Source organism: Odontomachus brunneus, unplaced genomic scaffold (genome assembly GCF_010583005.1).
Source record: "Odontomachus brunneus isolate Ranch 3 - 2012 unplaced genomic scaffold, Obru_v1 Obru_scaffold_102, whole genome shotgun sequence".
NCBI classification, from domain to species: domain Eukaryota; kingdom Metazoa; phylum Arthropoda; class Insecta; order Hymenoptera; family Formicidae; genus Odontomachus; species Odontomachus brunneus.
The window spans coordinates 123,988-139,501 of NW_022639552.1; the positions used below are offsets into that span (position 1 = coordinate 123,988).

At 38.9% G+C, this 15,514-nt stretch overlaps 1 protein-coding gene across 8 annotated transcripts in view; it reads right to left on the reverse strand.

The window, feature by feature from the left end:
• The window catches only part of LOC116848923 (serine/threonine-protein phosphatase 4 regulatory subunit 1-like), a 183,521-nt gene that overhangs the window by 52,998 nt on the left and 115,009 nt on the right, over positions 1-15,514 (reverse strand). Inside the window, exon 1 of one of the 8 annotated variants that reach the window (XM_032825533.1) lies at positions 6,350-7,434. The exons of the other annotated variants lie outside the window; for them this stretch is intronic. The gene's annotated coding sequence lies outside the window, so the exon portion shown is untranslated. Of the gene's footprint in view, positions 1-6,349; positions 7,435-15,514 lie in introns of those variants that run through there. 8 annotated transcript variants of the gene reach the window in all.

Consider the following 15,514-nt stretch of genomic DNA (forward strand, 5'->3'; position numbering starts at 1 on the left):
CTCTCTCTCTCTCTCTCTCTCTCTCTCTCTCTCTCTCTCTCTCTCTTTCTCGCTCACTCACTCGATCTCTCTCATTTTGCACTTATAAGCATGACACATACGTATGCAATTTCTCCTTCTCCATTCGCGAGTTCATTTTGGTATCGATCTAATATTACGTCTGTCGCCAATATTATCGATTAAAAGTCGCCGTTTCTAAATGCTGTTTGCGTACAAGGAAAAGAGAGAGCTCCCAGGACTTGTCAGTGGTGAAAAGCGGTGACAGTTGTGCGAAGCCGAATGCGAGAGAGGCGGGTGTAATTGTGTAATACGATGCTCAAATATTACTCTTATATTCTGGGAAGGTACGTTATCGTTTGCCCGCTAACCAATAATAGTCCGCGCATACACATAGTTAATCCCTCGATATACACACTGAAAAAGAAATATTCCAAAATTTATTTGTGGGATATAAAGTTAATTTTCTGTGACAAATTTTTATCCCACAAATAAATGGTCAAATATCTTTTTCTCTTATGATATTATTAATTATATATTAGAAAATATTTTATATAGCAATATAAGTAGGTATATGCTATTAATATCCATTGTGAATAGATATTTTTTATTTCTTAGATTTTTTTCTCTCAGTGTACGATTTTAATCGTGCGCATACGCACGGTAAAAAAGAAAATCGTAATACATGGACACCTACAAAATATTTCTGCGTTAACTACTTTTTTGTTGCAGGAGCAAATTCTTTTCGTACAACAGCAACTTGATATTAGGTCGATCTCACAGCAAAAAAATTTGCTATTGCAGCGAAAAAAGTTGCTAACGCAGTAATATTTTTTAGATGTCCATATATATTTTAGCTGCGACAAACAACTTTTTTCCGTGCATGTGCAGAAAAAAAATGCTATTTTCTACATGATCTTAAAGTGACTTTGAAAAAAAGAGAGAAAGGAAATAGATGAAAAGTAGATTGACAATTAATTGAAATTCGATACTGGATACAATAACAAATTCACATTTGTTCCTTTCTCTGAATTCTTTCCTTTCAACTATATCTCGTCTCGTGTGCTGCCTTATGTTGTAACGATAAGTACAACACGAAGATACGTATGTTTTTAAATATACAGGTAAACACGACTGATCGTGCAAGTGTGGATATGTCTGACAGTATACGATGTACTCGGGACTATCAAGTAGTTACAAGATGTTACGATCTTGTAAACATGTTTCAGTAGATACATTTCTTCCGATAATGGTGGATCTTGGTTATGTATATTATTAATACCACTATTGGAACCACTTGTTTCAAATGTCATCTATTCAGATTCATATAATTTCACAGATTTAATTTCCAACACTACAGACAATGAGATCTATACAACAAATCGATTATCGTTTTCTCATCGCTACAATAAAAGCAGCGATAAGTAGAGATAAAAAGTTTTACGTATCCGTAACGAATCGATGAGATTCAAGTTTGACACACACACGAGCATGCTGTTTAAATTTTCTTTGATATACGAAGGCAAACAGTGTGACACGCGAAAAATGTTTACAAATGCGGAGAAAGATATATAATCAATTTTACAACGTCAAACTTTTTTCAACCTAGACAATACGAAATTGAAAAATGTTTCTCTCTGAGATGTTAAATACAAAATATTTCCTAATTTATGTCGAGTCGAAAGAATTCAAGAGACTTCCGAAAGATAATCTCGCGTCGAAAACGATCAGGGGTAGGGCATGATAAGAGAGGGCCACGACAACAGAAGAACGCTGAAACTGAAAGTTCGAAGAGACGTCGGAAAAGATATATTCCAATATTTGATCGCATAGATAAATAAATACATATGTGAATTCTCCCCGGCCGGTCTAAACTTCTCCGCTCCGGCGCGTCCCTCGCCGCCGTTTCGCGGTCATACCGACGTTCCAGAATCCCCATTCAGGAATCTAATTTATATTGAAGAATTCCGAAGAGGCCAGACCGAGGCGCCGATCTTTGAGGCGCCGCCGTTTAAGATGCATTATGCTGGCAGGCGGTCGACAATAGGCAGGAGATACGAGTGAGAGCAGAAAGGAGAAAAGAAAAAAGGAGAGAGAGAGAGAGAGAGAGAGAGAGAGAGAGAGAGAGAGAGAGAGAGAGAGAGGTGAGGGGAGTCGAGAGGCAGAAGGAGGTGGAAAAGGAGAGTCGATCGAACTCGAGACTATGAGGTGGAGAAAGGAAGGGTGATCTCGATGGAGAATGTGAGAGAAACACGACGAATATCAACTCGAGAGAGAAAGGAAAAGCGGGAGAGACGAAGAAGGGCGGAGGAGGAGAAAGAAGACGGAGAGAGTTTCTTAGCCCGGAAAGAACAGCTGAGGCGGATGTCGCGCGGACAAGGGGTTATAGAGGGACAGAGGAAACTGGCCCCAGACTCAATATGATAATTGAGCATGGGGAACGATGTGAACATAGCACCTTGTGAGCATCCGTGAGGGTACCAAGACCTCCCACGTTATTGCACAATGCAAGAAGTAGATTTTACAAAAAAGATTGGACCGTAAAAATGAGAGAATCCGCCTTTTACTATCTTACCGACCGCCATTCGTCAGGCTACTCTACTCGGATGCGATGTCGATACGTTATCGATACGTACGCGATAACAGCCTAGTACTTCTCAAGATGCCGCGATCGTGCGACCTTTCGCTCTGATGCATTGCATTAGATCGATGAGATGAGCGATAAATATATGCCGTGTAACTTTTGTTTAAAACATCTTCTCGCATACACATTTCACGGTTTCAAAGATACTCGTTCATACACGCAGACAAATACGTACTGCACTGAAGTAAATGCTACTTGCCTCAAATATTTCATAAGTTAATATATGCATAAGTTTGTACATATATCTGCAAATTTATCATGAGTTTTCATCATAAGTGTCAAATTTATTCAAAATGCAATCCAAATTCCAGCAAGCTTAGCATTACAATGAAAAGTATTAAAAAGAAAAATTCGGCTTGCTTTCTACATGAACCAACTTTTCTCTTTCGATGAATTCGATTTTATAATCTTATACAGAGAATGTATTCTTTCTTTTATATTCTTTCTTGTAAAGCGAATAAAATCTTGTTTTGAACACATGATAAAAAAAAAAAATATATATATATATATATATATATATATATATATATATATATATATATATATGTATGTATGTATGGGTTTTTTTTCAAATATATTATCTCATAAGTATATTTTAAGACTATGTTCAAGAAAACATTTTTCGTTGTAGGTAACCATTACTCAAAAGAAGAAAACTAAACAGAGTAACTGTTCTTAGTAGTAGAGTGATATTTCTCTGTATAATCTACTATGTGGAATTAGCTTCGAGCGATTGCTTCAATTCCTAGATAAGCGAGAAAGTACTCATAAAAAGATTTTATTTTGGATTATTCTGTTGCAATATAATTCTAGAGCTCATAAAAAGTGAGTGAGGAACATTTCCAAAATTTTCTTCATTAGTGACTATTTTACTGAATTTTTAACTGTCTAACATATATGTAATATTATTATACGTATACAGTCATAAAAATCATAATACTCTAACTATACAAACATATGTATGCAGAACTGTGTACAACAATGTGTCTTTATTTGAAAACTTGCTTGCGCTTTAAAATGCATTGCGTTGTGCAATCCTTAATTGACGTATAATTAATGTTCTCAATTAGAGCGCAATTGCGAATTTGCCCGGGTTTATTTGTATAATATTCGTATTTGTAACGTGTTACGTGTTCAATAATATTGCTTGCACATTTATGTGTGTACAGACGTCAATATGTTATTGTTAGAGCGCAAAGATATTCCGAATCGTACGCCGGTAATAGTGACACCGACTCGAATCTAATCGATATTCAAAAGATCGACGACGACGATGATTGAACGTGACGCACGCACACGGCCAAAGAGGGGGAGAAGGTACACGTCGTGTCGTCCTAAGAAAGAATTTACATTTGTTGTATATACGTCCTTGCGTTTTCACCTAGAGAGACACCGTCGCGTATATAACTTCGCAGGTCGGTTGTGCAAACCCGACGACGCTCTCTTGCCTCCTACAATTGCTCAATGTTGCGTTGAGTAATCGCCGTTTCACCCGCCATCGTCGCCACGAGGACGGCAATAATCGCATTGGCATTTCTATTTCTACCTATTACGTTCCCCTCAGCTATGGATTTCCAATCGTCTTCGCGCCGCGGCGCGTCGTTTGTTGACTGGGGCTGGACGGTTTTTTTGCACATTTAAATACACATCCGCGCCAGATAAAGTTTTTCGCGCTTGCCTCTTGGCGAGAGCCGGATATGTATAAATTTGCATTTAACTGAAAGGGAAAAATGGCAAAATTAATCAAGGTGTATGTGCGATATGTCTCCCTTTCCTTGTTTTATAATAAATAAATATGTATTTATTGCGAAGCATTACACCACACACGATTAATCTAGATATTTCTTTTTGCGAAGAACAGACTAAAAAACTTGCAAGAAATAATTTATATGGCGCTCAATACGCAAAATTGATCGAGAAGAATGTAAAAAGTTTTGCGATCGAATTTAACAAATTTTTACACGCATACTGATGATGAAAGCTCACACACGCATATTAAGGGGTATTAAGGAGAACATTTTAAACCTCTTTACAATAAATGAAAATAATGAAAGTCAATTGATAAACCTTTGTGCGGGAAATACTTTAACGACGTAGTCGTTCTTTATCGATCCTGATGGTAAAATCTAAATCACGAAATCTATTTGGGATTTCTCTACACGAACTTTTCGTTCTTAACGACTTAGACACAATATTTATGTAGTTGTGAAACGTTTATTTACCTTGTCGAAGTCATATGTAATTTGGACAGTATCGTATCGACGCTTTCTATCCCCCATATCGGTGTAAGATGGCAATGCACCGATTACAGCTGACTTTAATCCGCCAATGGGAACATTGCGACGTACGTACCGCATCCAGCGGCGCACACATCGAGAGTAACGCGATTCCACGATTAGCACTCGAAGGGATTATACGAATTCGCGGCTCAAAGGGCAAGTGGCGATCAAACACTGCGCAAACGTGCGCTTACCGTTGTCGATTGTCAGAAGCGAGACAGAGAAAACAAGGCGCAAATATCATTGTGCGTGTGCCATTATTAGCATAGAGATATACCGGTTAAAAGGAACATCTTTCCTCCGTTAAAGAAAAAAACTTTGTGTTTTAGCTTCACGCAACGCAATGTAGAAAGAGACGACCCGAGCCGAAATTTTGGTTTTGCATTAATCCCTACGAATTTGAAGGTTCAATGAAGAATCTTGAGATGAAATACATTATGCATTTAAGCTCTTGTCCTACCTTAGTGACGCAAACGGTTACTTATAATCGTTTTTCAATGTTGAGTTAAAAAAAAATTTTTTTATTCAACTCAGATTTATTTAACATTCGATTATCTCAATATTCCACCTGTATTTAATCTTGATTCTCAATTTTAATCAGCAATATCTTAATTACATAACTTAATCAATTACGAATAGAGTATATGAGATGAGCAAATATTAAATAATCCGATAAGAATTAAATGGATAAAAAGATAGGTAGAAGAAAGTGGATATATTTTTATTCTCAAACTTTTCTTTCTCGCTGACAAGGAAGAAGTTGTAGAGGTAAAGACAAAGAAACAGTTATGTATTTAATAACGCTATGTTTACAAATAGAGATTTAAATTTAGATTCTGTTACATTAAAAGGTTAAAACTTGAGATAAAAAGAAAGCGTTAACGGATGTAAACGTACTGGCGGCCCAAAGAGCATTATTATACGTGAAGATCAGCACTTGCAAGATTAACTCTTAGGCTATGGCATTATTTTTATCAAATCTGACGTGGAGTTCTCGACCGACTCGAGTTTGCTTCCAATCTTTCTGGTACTTTAATTAAAATTTTTCTCAAAAGATCTCGAAAGATATTGTATAGAAACTATTCTTGGGATTCTCTTGAGGCCTCACGTGCGTCGTAGCCTAAGAGTTAACGTTGGACTCCGAGGCCGGTACTCATTACGCTCCATTATTCGGGATCTTTAATTATTCAGGCTTTTCAATTAATTACAATTTGTGCCTTCTCGGATCAGCTGGTTGGATCAGTGTTACATAAAACTAATACAGATATACGAACAATCATAGATTCACGAAGCCGTAATTACCCGTTGAACAAGGACAGATTATGAATGCCAGCCTAAATTTCGACTCGGGTGTCTCTTTCTCGGTGAATTCGCCAAACGTTCGCCAAACGAAAACCGACAATCGCGTAAAAAATAATTTGGAACATACTTGGAAATACACAAAGTACGCCGCCGGCGTCTTGCCTCTTCTCCGTTCTGGCTTCCCGAGTCAGCATCCTGCTCTTGGCTGCTTCGACGTGGCACTCGGGACACTCTCCCTCACTCGTTGCGCTCGAGTGGAGATGCGATCGGAGAAACGCGTGTTAATTGACGCGATGTGTCGCCCGCGAGATCACGGATTAAATATCTCAAGAACAGACGGAATACCTGGATCACCCGCGGGGAATGATAACTAACTAACGCGCAGACATACGTACTCGGCGCGGTATGCTCACCTCATTCGAAGCGTAATGTACACGCGAAGGTAACATTGACCGCCTCGAAGGTCCGGAATGTTTTGATAGCGTTGATTGTTGTGATCGTGCGCGCGCGCGCTCGGCTATTCTGGCTCGACTAGCAACGACGACGAGATCCCAACAACGGCGGTTGTGGATCGGTGGAGATGACATTGCCCTTTCTGTTCATTATTTTGATATTCTCGCGCGTCGCGCACTTTCGAGCTGATGAGCGACGAATATAACGCGACGCGAAGCACATGTATCGATGCTTGTGACTCCCGTTGGGTGATTTTTCGTCTTTTTGGATTATTTCATGGGGCCGTTGCGTTAGTTAACACGCGCACCTCCCTCCGATCGAATCTTGTATCTCATTGCCAGTGTCAATGCAGTCAGGGACAGAATGCTGAATTGGAAAGCCAGGACACGCAGGTCAGACTTGAATTCCATCCGGACGAATCTTCCGAAAATAATAGAAAAGAAAGAACAAAAGAATTACGAGAACAAAAATTTGTTGCTTCCTTTTACCGATTTTCATCCCTCAATCCCTGTTAGATTATTCAATATCCACTTATTTCACATTTACTTTGTCTATAGTCGAGATTATTATCTAATAAAACAGCTGAGCACAAATAATATATTTATAACGTTATATTTCGAGATTATCTCAAAGTCTGTCCTTCAAGTTGGACAAAGTTTGTAGGGTTATTGCGGAAACAAAATCACGAATTCAACCGTTTACGTGACTAAAATCACATTGGACAGTCAGCTGCGCATGGACCATCTTGCGCATTATAGCAATCAAAGATTTGTACAGATACTTTTTTTTTTTTTAACTTGGTAGAGTATAAAACCGCCCACACTTTCTTGGAAACTTTTCCAATATCGCGAGTATTTTCCAACCGGGGCAGGCCAGGTACGGTACTTTTTTACGAATATTCTTCCTGCAGAAATGCTTTCCGCACACGAGTATAAAGCTTCAGCCTTCAGTCGGTGCAATGTTTTACTTGACGCGAATGTAATAGCCGTGCAACCATGCGCCGATTGCAACAACGAGCGGCCGCGAATGTGCGATGCAACGATGCAGTCGATACCGCTGTTTGCTCGCGAGGTTAGCGCCGCCACTTTATCATATCGCCTCGGCACCGACAACCTTTACCTGTATCTTTTCCCTCTCATTACACCCTCCCCCGCCAATCGTGGCTCGTCGAAACGTTATTATCGGCTCTTCGAGCCAAGGATCGGTCAGGTTCTCGAGTATCTCACGCTGACATTACTTAAACGGTCAGGAGACCGTTACTTTTGTCAACAGCCACGCGCGATCAGTATAATTTCGGCGAATTCAAATCTCCAGATTCACATCGAGGAGAAAAGAAACGGTTAATCTGGCTGAAATTGTAGTCATTTTGGGTAACAATTATATTTCTTCTTGCCTAAAGTGTGATGAGGGAAAAAATATCCAAGAGATATCTATTCGATAAGTATTTTAATAATGTATGTACCTAAATCCAAATTTTTTTTATTTGAATAGAATAAGCAATCGCTTTTATGAAGAACTACACTGAGAGAAAGAATGGTTGATCTAATCAAAAGCATGGTTATTTTTGGCCCCAACCATACTTTTGTTCTAACACGAAAAACATTTTTTCTCAGTGTAGTAACAATATGCATACAAAATTATTATTACTGACGTCAGACGCGCACTTACTGCAAAAAGAAACGGTTCTCCTTATAATTATTTCATTTCTCCACACCACGACAGCCTCAAATATCAGATGTGATTACTTCACTATGCAATTATGATTACAAATGCTTTTTTATCTGTGCAATTGTGTGCGCCGTAACAGTGTCCGTAACAGTTGTGTGAGATGTAAAAAATTAAATCTATCGTGCGAATTTCCTTCGCTCGCTAATTTTTTATGCGCTTCGTCTGAATTATCAACCGAGTTGTTGACCGCGGGACGATGATCGGAACGTGAGGAAATTGCAACGCGACGATGAGCGCGGGAAAACCGCGGATAAAGAAATTGACGTGATCTCTCCGTGTCGACTTTGCAATTGATGCGAGAATTGTGTGATTGATCGATGAGTGAATTCGCGGCGGCAAAAAACGACGGTAGTCACGCTCCCGCTCGCGCTTTCGCGTTGCGTGCATTCGAGATATCGAGTAATTCAGCTGCGCAATACGCGATTAAACAGAATTGAGATGGACGAGAGCGCCGCGCGTCTTTCGTTACGAGGAGGTCACCTTTGTGCTGATACGACGAGCAATGGTTTTACGTCATGAATAAACATTATAAAGGCCAATAACGGTCACGAGCGAATGATATCAAAAACGCGAAATCGTCTCATTTATTCGATTTATTAATTATTCAACGTTCGAGCCTGGCGGACTGAAATACTGACATTTTTCCCCGATCGAGTGATGTGATTTTTGCTGTAATGAGGTTGCTTCGCGTCGGATTACAAAGGAACGGTATCATGGCTCGCGAGAGGTTCAGGATTCAACGCAGGATTGCAAAGACGCGAAGATAATAGCGATTGAAAACGGCGATTCAGGAATGCGCGAAGGCCGTAGCGGCCTTCAGCCGTGGTCGTCGTGTATCTCGCAAGGTTCGACATGGAACGAGGCGAAGGCGGAAGACCGAGATAAAAAGCGAAAGGGCTAAGAAGAGGAATGGAATATAATTTCGAGAATCCATATACGGTTTCTTCTAGCTAGCCGTTCTACGTACTCCGGCGAAAGAAGGTCGGAGAGAACGAGCGAATCGTGAGGGGAATAAAAATCGAGAGGGTTGAGTCCTTTATACACTTTAGGAATCTCCTTCGCCGTTTGGAAAATCGACTCCTGCGTTTTTCGCGGTCGCTCGATTTTCATCTCGCGTTCCTTCCCCTGCCCCCTGAGCGCAGCCAAGGAGACCTACAGTTTGTAAGGAACTGTTTACTCGCGAGATTTTTCACGAAATCTCTCTCAAAATAAGTGGAAAGTGACAGTATTTTCACTCTAGATGAAATAGTGAAAATACTCACAAGAGTGTTGGACTCAAAATTAAAGAATGAATTCCTATATGAGCGAATATTTTGATCAATTGTACCGTAAAATAATTGTAAAATGTGAAATTGTAGTTATTATAGTGGCTAATTTTGGCATTAACTATTGTAAATTTGCGCATGTAAATAAAATTTTGTTTGCAAGAATTTTTTTTCCGTACAACGATCCGTATTATAAAAAATATTTTCTTATCGGTTTAAATATTCTAATTTATCGAATTAAATATTCTAATTTATAGTATAACTTAAGCCAAATGTGCAATTTAAGCCGAAATATACATAGAGAAATGAACGACGTGTGAAACCGAATTGCAGTAAACGGTCGTGCCGAAACTATTAAAAAAAACAAATGCGATACTCGTTTAATATCAAGTTTAATAATTCACCAAGTGAAAGAAATTTTTTACTTAAGATCAAAAGAACGGAATTCTGTTTGCTTTAAATCGAATTTCGTTTTACTGCTCGTTACGTCTTATGGCCATTTAGCTTCCCGGATAACCGTGTACGTACGCTCGCACGTAAGTACGCGTAAGCACGCGCCGAAAGGCGCGACAATGTCACGGATGGCGAATCGCACGGCTCTTAGGTCAAGGCAGGGTCACCGCACAGATTTTACCCCGTTTTGCCGCACTTATCCCATCTGCGCTAGGTGCATCAATGGAATTAATGGATGGATCCATTTTGCGTATCGGTCGGAATCGACTTTTATGGGATGTCGCGGGCGATCCTTGTTCTAACCTAGGCCTCACCACGCGACAATTACGAAATATGAATTGCAGCTTGCCCCATTGAGAAGAAATTTAAGTTTTTTTTTATATGAGCGGAGGGGGAAGAATAAAAGTGAAACAATGTTCAAAAATTCCGCTGAAAACTCAAAGAGGCTTCAAAGTTTCACAACTCTCTCAATTCTGACTTATTGATTTTTGTGGAGTCCCGCATATATACGGTGTGAGGCGCGTTAACTACGCGAGATTTTAGCGAGGGTGATGATTTGCTCGTTGCGAAAGGTAAGAAATGCGACACAAGTATCGGAAGTTCACATAGAAAAATATTCTATTCTACTAAGAAAATCGGTTACTCAATTTGCTTTACTTTCCTCTTTTTCAAATTATGGTTATTTTCAACGTAGAATATTCTCTTGATAATAGTCTGAAAATATGCTCATCGTAAATTTGAGAGAAGCTCATTTTATATTTTTATCATGTATTTAAAAGAATTCAAGAAGTTATTTTAAAGAATTTATTCTCTTTAAGGATATAAAACTTCATCGAAAGAAAAGTCTGAACCGAATTTTTGTTCTGATTTAATATCCTCGATTGAAATGCTAAACTTGCTAGGATTCAAAATGTATAAATTGAATAAATTTGATGCTTATAATAAACAGAGGGACGTTGTCGAAATTGTCTCCAAAATCGTATCTCATAAATTTCTTGATTATTATTAAATTTATGATGACACAACGATAAAAATAAGAAATAAATGATAAATACATTTTCAGATTATATCTTATTTTGGGCGTGCTGCAAACATTAAAAAAAAATCATCGATTTAGGAGATCGATATAATCTCGCTCTACTTGAAACAAAAGTAACACTTGAACCTATGTATCCTTCAGTGTGCACATAAACATTAATACGTTCAACAGTTCATTGTCCACTTCGGAATCTTGTGCAAAGCGACTTATATTATGAAGACAGATAGTGTAGATTCACTGAATTTCATTAATTCGGAGAAAAACATCGCAATTTCGCGATTATCCGATTATTATCATATTCCCGTAAAATTTACGGTAGCTGTTCGATCGTTTTCTCAACGCCTCCGACGCAACAATCGAGAGTCCGTGCGATTTCACAATAATATGTAGTTTACTCAATAATTTAGCGATCGTGCGATCTCCTAATAGCATTTTCGCACAATCCCGTCAATTTCTCGAAATCTCTCGTTCACAAACACCCGTGAAAGAGAAAGCGAAGGTAGAAGAGATCAAGTGTACGGAGGCGCGAAGGACGAGGGCTGTTGTGAGAGGAGAACGAGAAAGAGGTGGTGAGAGAAGGGGGAGAGATCTTTAGTTGGAGAAGCATTACAGTGGCGCCCTGGAGCCATCCATCATCCCAATAATTGCTTCCCTTACTATCGTATAATTCCTATAGAGAGCCCTACCCTCTATCCATTCCCCTTCTCGCCGAACTATCACGCGCGCTCTCTCTCTCTATACAGAATATGATCGTAAAAAAAAAAACATTTTTTATTCTGCACGGACGTGCACCAGAATGCTCCACTTTGCGCGCTACGCAAAGCGGAAACATTAGCGATTCTTAAGCATCAGTCAGCATGCCCGTGTGCGTTATCGAGTACTCGCCAATGTGTAACGGCGCTGCTTTCACCTGTTTTACTCGTTTTACTTTGAGATCCGATCGATTTACCGTCGGCGCGAACTTCGATGCTCTATATGTGCTGCAAACTGAGAGAGAGAGAATCGGATACCACCCGAAGAAACCGGTGGAAATTGAAAGAAATTAAGATTAATATCGGGTACAGAAAGGAAACATGTGAAAAATTTCAGATATTCAACGTGCGTAAAATTGAAGTAAACAGTTCTATTAACAATATCTATTCGAATTTTGAACGTTAATCAGTATTACACATTATGTTCATGTTTATATACACACACTGAAAAAAGTGCTTGATATTTGTGAGTATAATATTGCATTGCAAAATATAATTACAATTTTTTTAACTAGAAACCTTTAATTAGAAACTCTTTTTAGAAGCCATTTTAAAAACAAAAACACTACTTTTTTATTAGAAAAACTAAAGAGACATCATTGACGTCGAAAATGACTAAAATTTTTGTGAGATTTGACATCTCTCTCTCTCTCTCTCTCTCTCTCTCTCTCTCTCTCTCTCTCTCTCTCTCTTTCAGTGCATTAAAAAGAATCTTCTCGCAAATATAATGTAGGTCTACGATCTCTACTTGTGGGAGGACTTGAAATGTTCGCAGAACACCGAGTTCCGCTCACGTTCTATTCGTTCTTATCGTGCAACATTTCAACGAATCTTTCCGAGCTCATGCGCAGGCTCATCGAGCCACGGCCAAAGCCTAATCGAGAAGTGAGATCGATATCATCGGCGTACATCATGCCTTTTCTGATGCATTTCGTATATCGGCTATGCAAAAGACAAATAGCGTGCCGGCCGATTGGTCGGCAACAAGACGCGCATTGAAAGAAACGTTACCAATCGCCGAAAGCCGGCGATCGTCGTAGGTCGGAATTATCCCTAACGACGCGTGCGGAAGCTATAAGAAAATCATACGTTGCGGGTGAACGACCGTGTCGCGTGGGTGGAACTGCGCAATTTCGCGGCGTTTACGTAGCTCATAAAACGCGAGGTCTCGTTTTAACGTCTCTCCCGCGCTCAGACTTCCGTTTCTTCCTGAGGATTGATATTCACCGCATCGCGCCACGTTAATTGCCGTCCGTACGCGTCATCGACGAAATCCAATCGCATCGTCCCTCACATCAGAGACTGAACACATAGAAAAATATACACTGTGCATTCAAGTGAACATCACTTCAAATATCTCACAAATTTATATATCCGCAAATCTATTGTAAGAGTTCATCATAAGTATCGCAAGTATAAATTTGTTCAAAGTGTTATTCTGAATCGCAGCAGGTTTAGCACTTCAATCAAGAATATTAAATTGAAACAAAAATTTGCTTACTTGCATAGAGTCAAATCAACTGCTTCTTCGATTGAATTTTATGTGATATTCTTGTAAAGAGAATAAATTCCTCTTTCGAGTGCGTTATAAGGAGCTTTCCTAAAACTTATCATGAATATATTCTAGAACTATTATCAAGAGAATGTTCTTCATTGAAGACAACTATTACTTAAAAGAAAGAAAAGCAGATGGAATAATCGCTTAACAGGAGGAAATGACATTTTTCTCTGTGTACTGTTTATAGAAAATGAAAGAAACGACTTTTCAAGAATTGCGATTTCTTTTACTACACTGTATGTGCGAGAGAAAAAATATCTAAAAACTAGAAAATGACATTTATTCGCTGAGTACCGATAATACATTTAAATCTAAATTCTTTTATTTAAGTTTGACTAAACAATTGCTTTCGTATAAAGATCTTAAAACAAAAAATGTATGGTTTCCTACTTGAAAAATATTTTGTGTTGATTTAAATAAGTATGTGTTAGTAAATATGCGTAAGTATGTATTAGTACCCAGCGAATAAGTGTGTTCTTTATTTCTTGAATATTTTTCTCTCATGTAGCTTCGTAATATAATCGTCCGTCGTAATTTTTTACGAGTTGTAACTGGTGTGTGAGAAGGCTACTATTTCATATGCTAATTACACGAGTTAACTCGCGCAGATTTTTCTGCTGGAATAAATTTGTACAGTTTTGTTAAGAAATAATATCGTACAATAAGAATTATCACATTGTAATAACACGCTAAATTTAAAATATCGTCGAAAATAAAGTCTCTCAATGGCAGTCAACGTGTTAAAAATCTGAGCACCGCTATGGAGGAGAGTAGAGAAGGTATCTCTTATCTCAAGATACTTCCTCGAAGTCTCAATGACTAACAAGGAAACAACGCGTCGCGAGTGAATGGTTGGGAAAAATCATGAATGACGAATGACGTATGCAGCTTGGCACGCTGATACTTCGCGACTTGGCCAGACAATCACAATTTTGCGGAAGAGGTCGATTAAACGTACCGGATATGGAAGTGGTTCAGCGATGATAAACGCACGGCCTTGTGAAAAGGCGACCACGCTTACCCCGATGAAATTTCGCGCAGCAGCAGAACGAATGAAGGAGACCAGTTATAAAAAATGCGTCGGATTTTAATGCATTTTTGGCGAACTACCTCGTGCTTATTTGACTTTTCATCGGACACGCGATACGCTCTCACATTGTATTCCGTACTAACGCGACGCAGGAAATTAAGTATGAAAACTACGCAGACACACACTTTACCAGCGCGAAGGCATACACACACATCGAGAGAGAATAAATTTCATATCTGAGATCGGCAAGAATATTTCTGTCTCACATTAGTAAGGATATTTGCTTATAAAAATATTTCTAATTAAATCAGTGAAAGAGAGGAATATCGATAATCAGAGCGAGTATTCACTGATTTTCAGTGGAGACGCTTCCACTTTTCTGCTCCATCGTACATTTCACTGATTTTTACTAATAGAGGTAAGATTTCACTGCAAAGTTTGTACTACACATATTCGTTATACTATAAGTGAAGTAAAGTCAATTTGTGGTGATGGAATTAACAACTTCCACGCAATTCGCGTGCAACGATACTGTCTGCGTCAATGAAATGGTAACAGTCGTTACCGATTAACTGATCTTTTCAGCAAGATTTTACTGTTTGCAGTGCTACACTTATTAATCGAATCATCAGTTATAACATTTCAGTGAAGAATACACCGACTTCAGAAGATGCAGTTGCAGTTACAAATGCCAAAAGCTTTTTCCTCGGTGTAGCAACACTAATGGCGCGATTTCACATTGCGGATGAACCAAATATCGGTGATATTTGCCTTGGATGATATTTTTAAATTGAGAAATTTATTCATGTGGAAAAAGAGCGGATGTGCATACATAGAGAATATGAAATATAAACAGACTTTCGCGAGATTCATTCGCGATGCGAATTAACCAGGCGCATTTTTGTATTTGCCACTTTATGACAAATCGTGAAAATTCCCGTGAAAGATTAAACGCAGAGGGGGATGGGCTGAGAATGAGAGAGAAAGAGAGAGAGAGAGAAAGGGGGGGGGGGG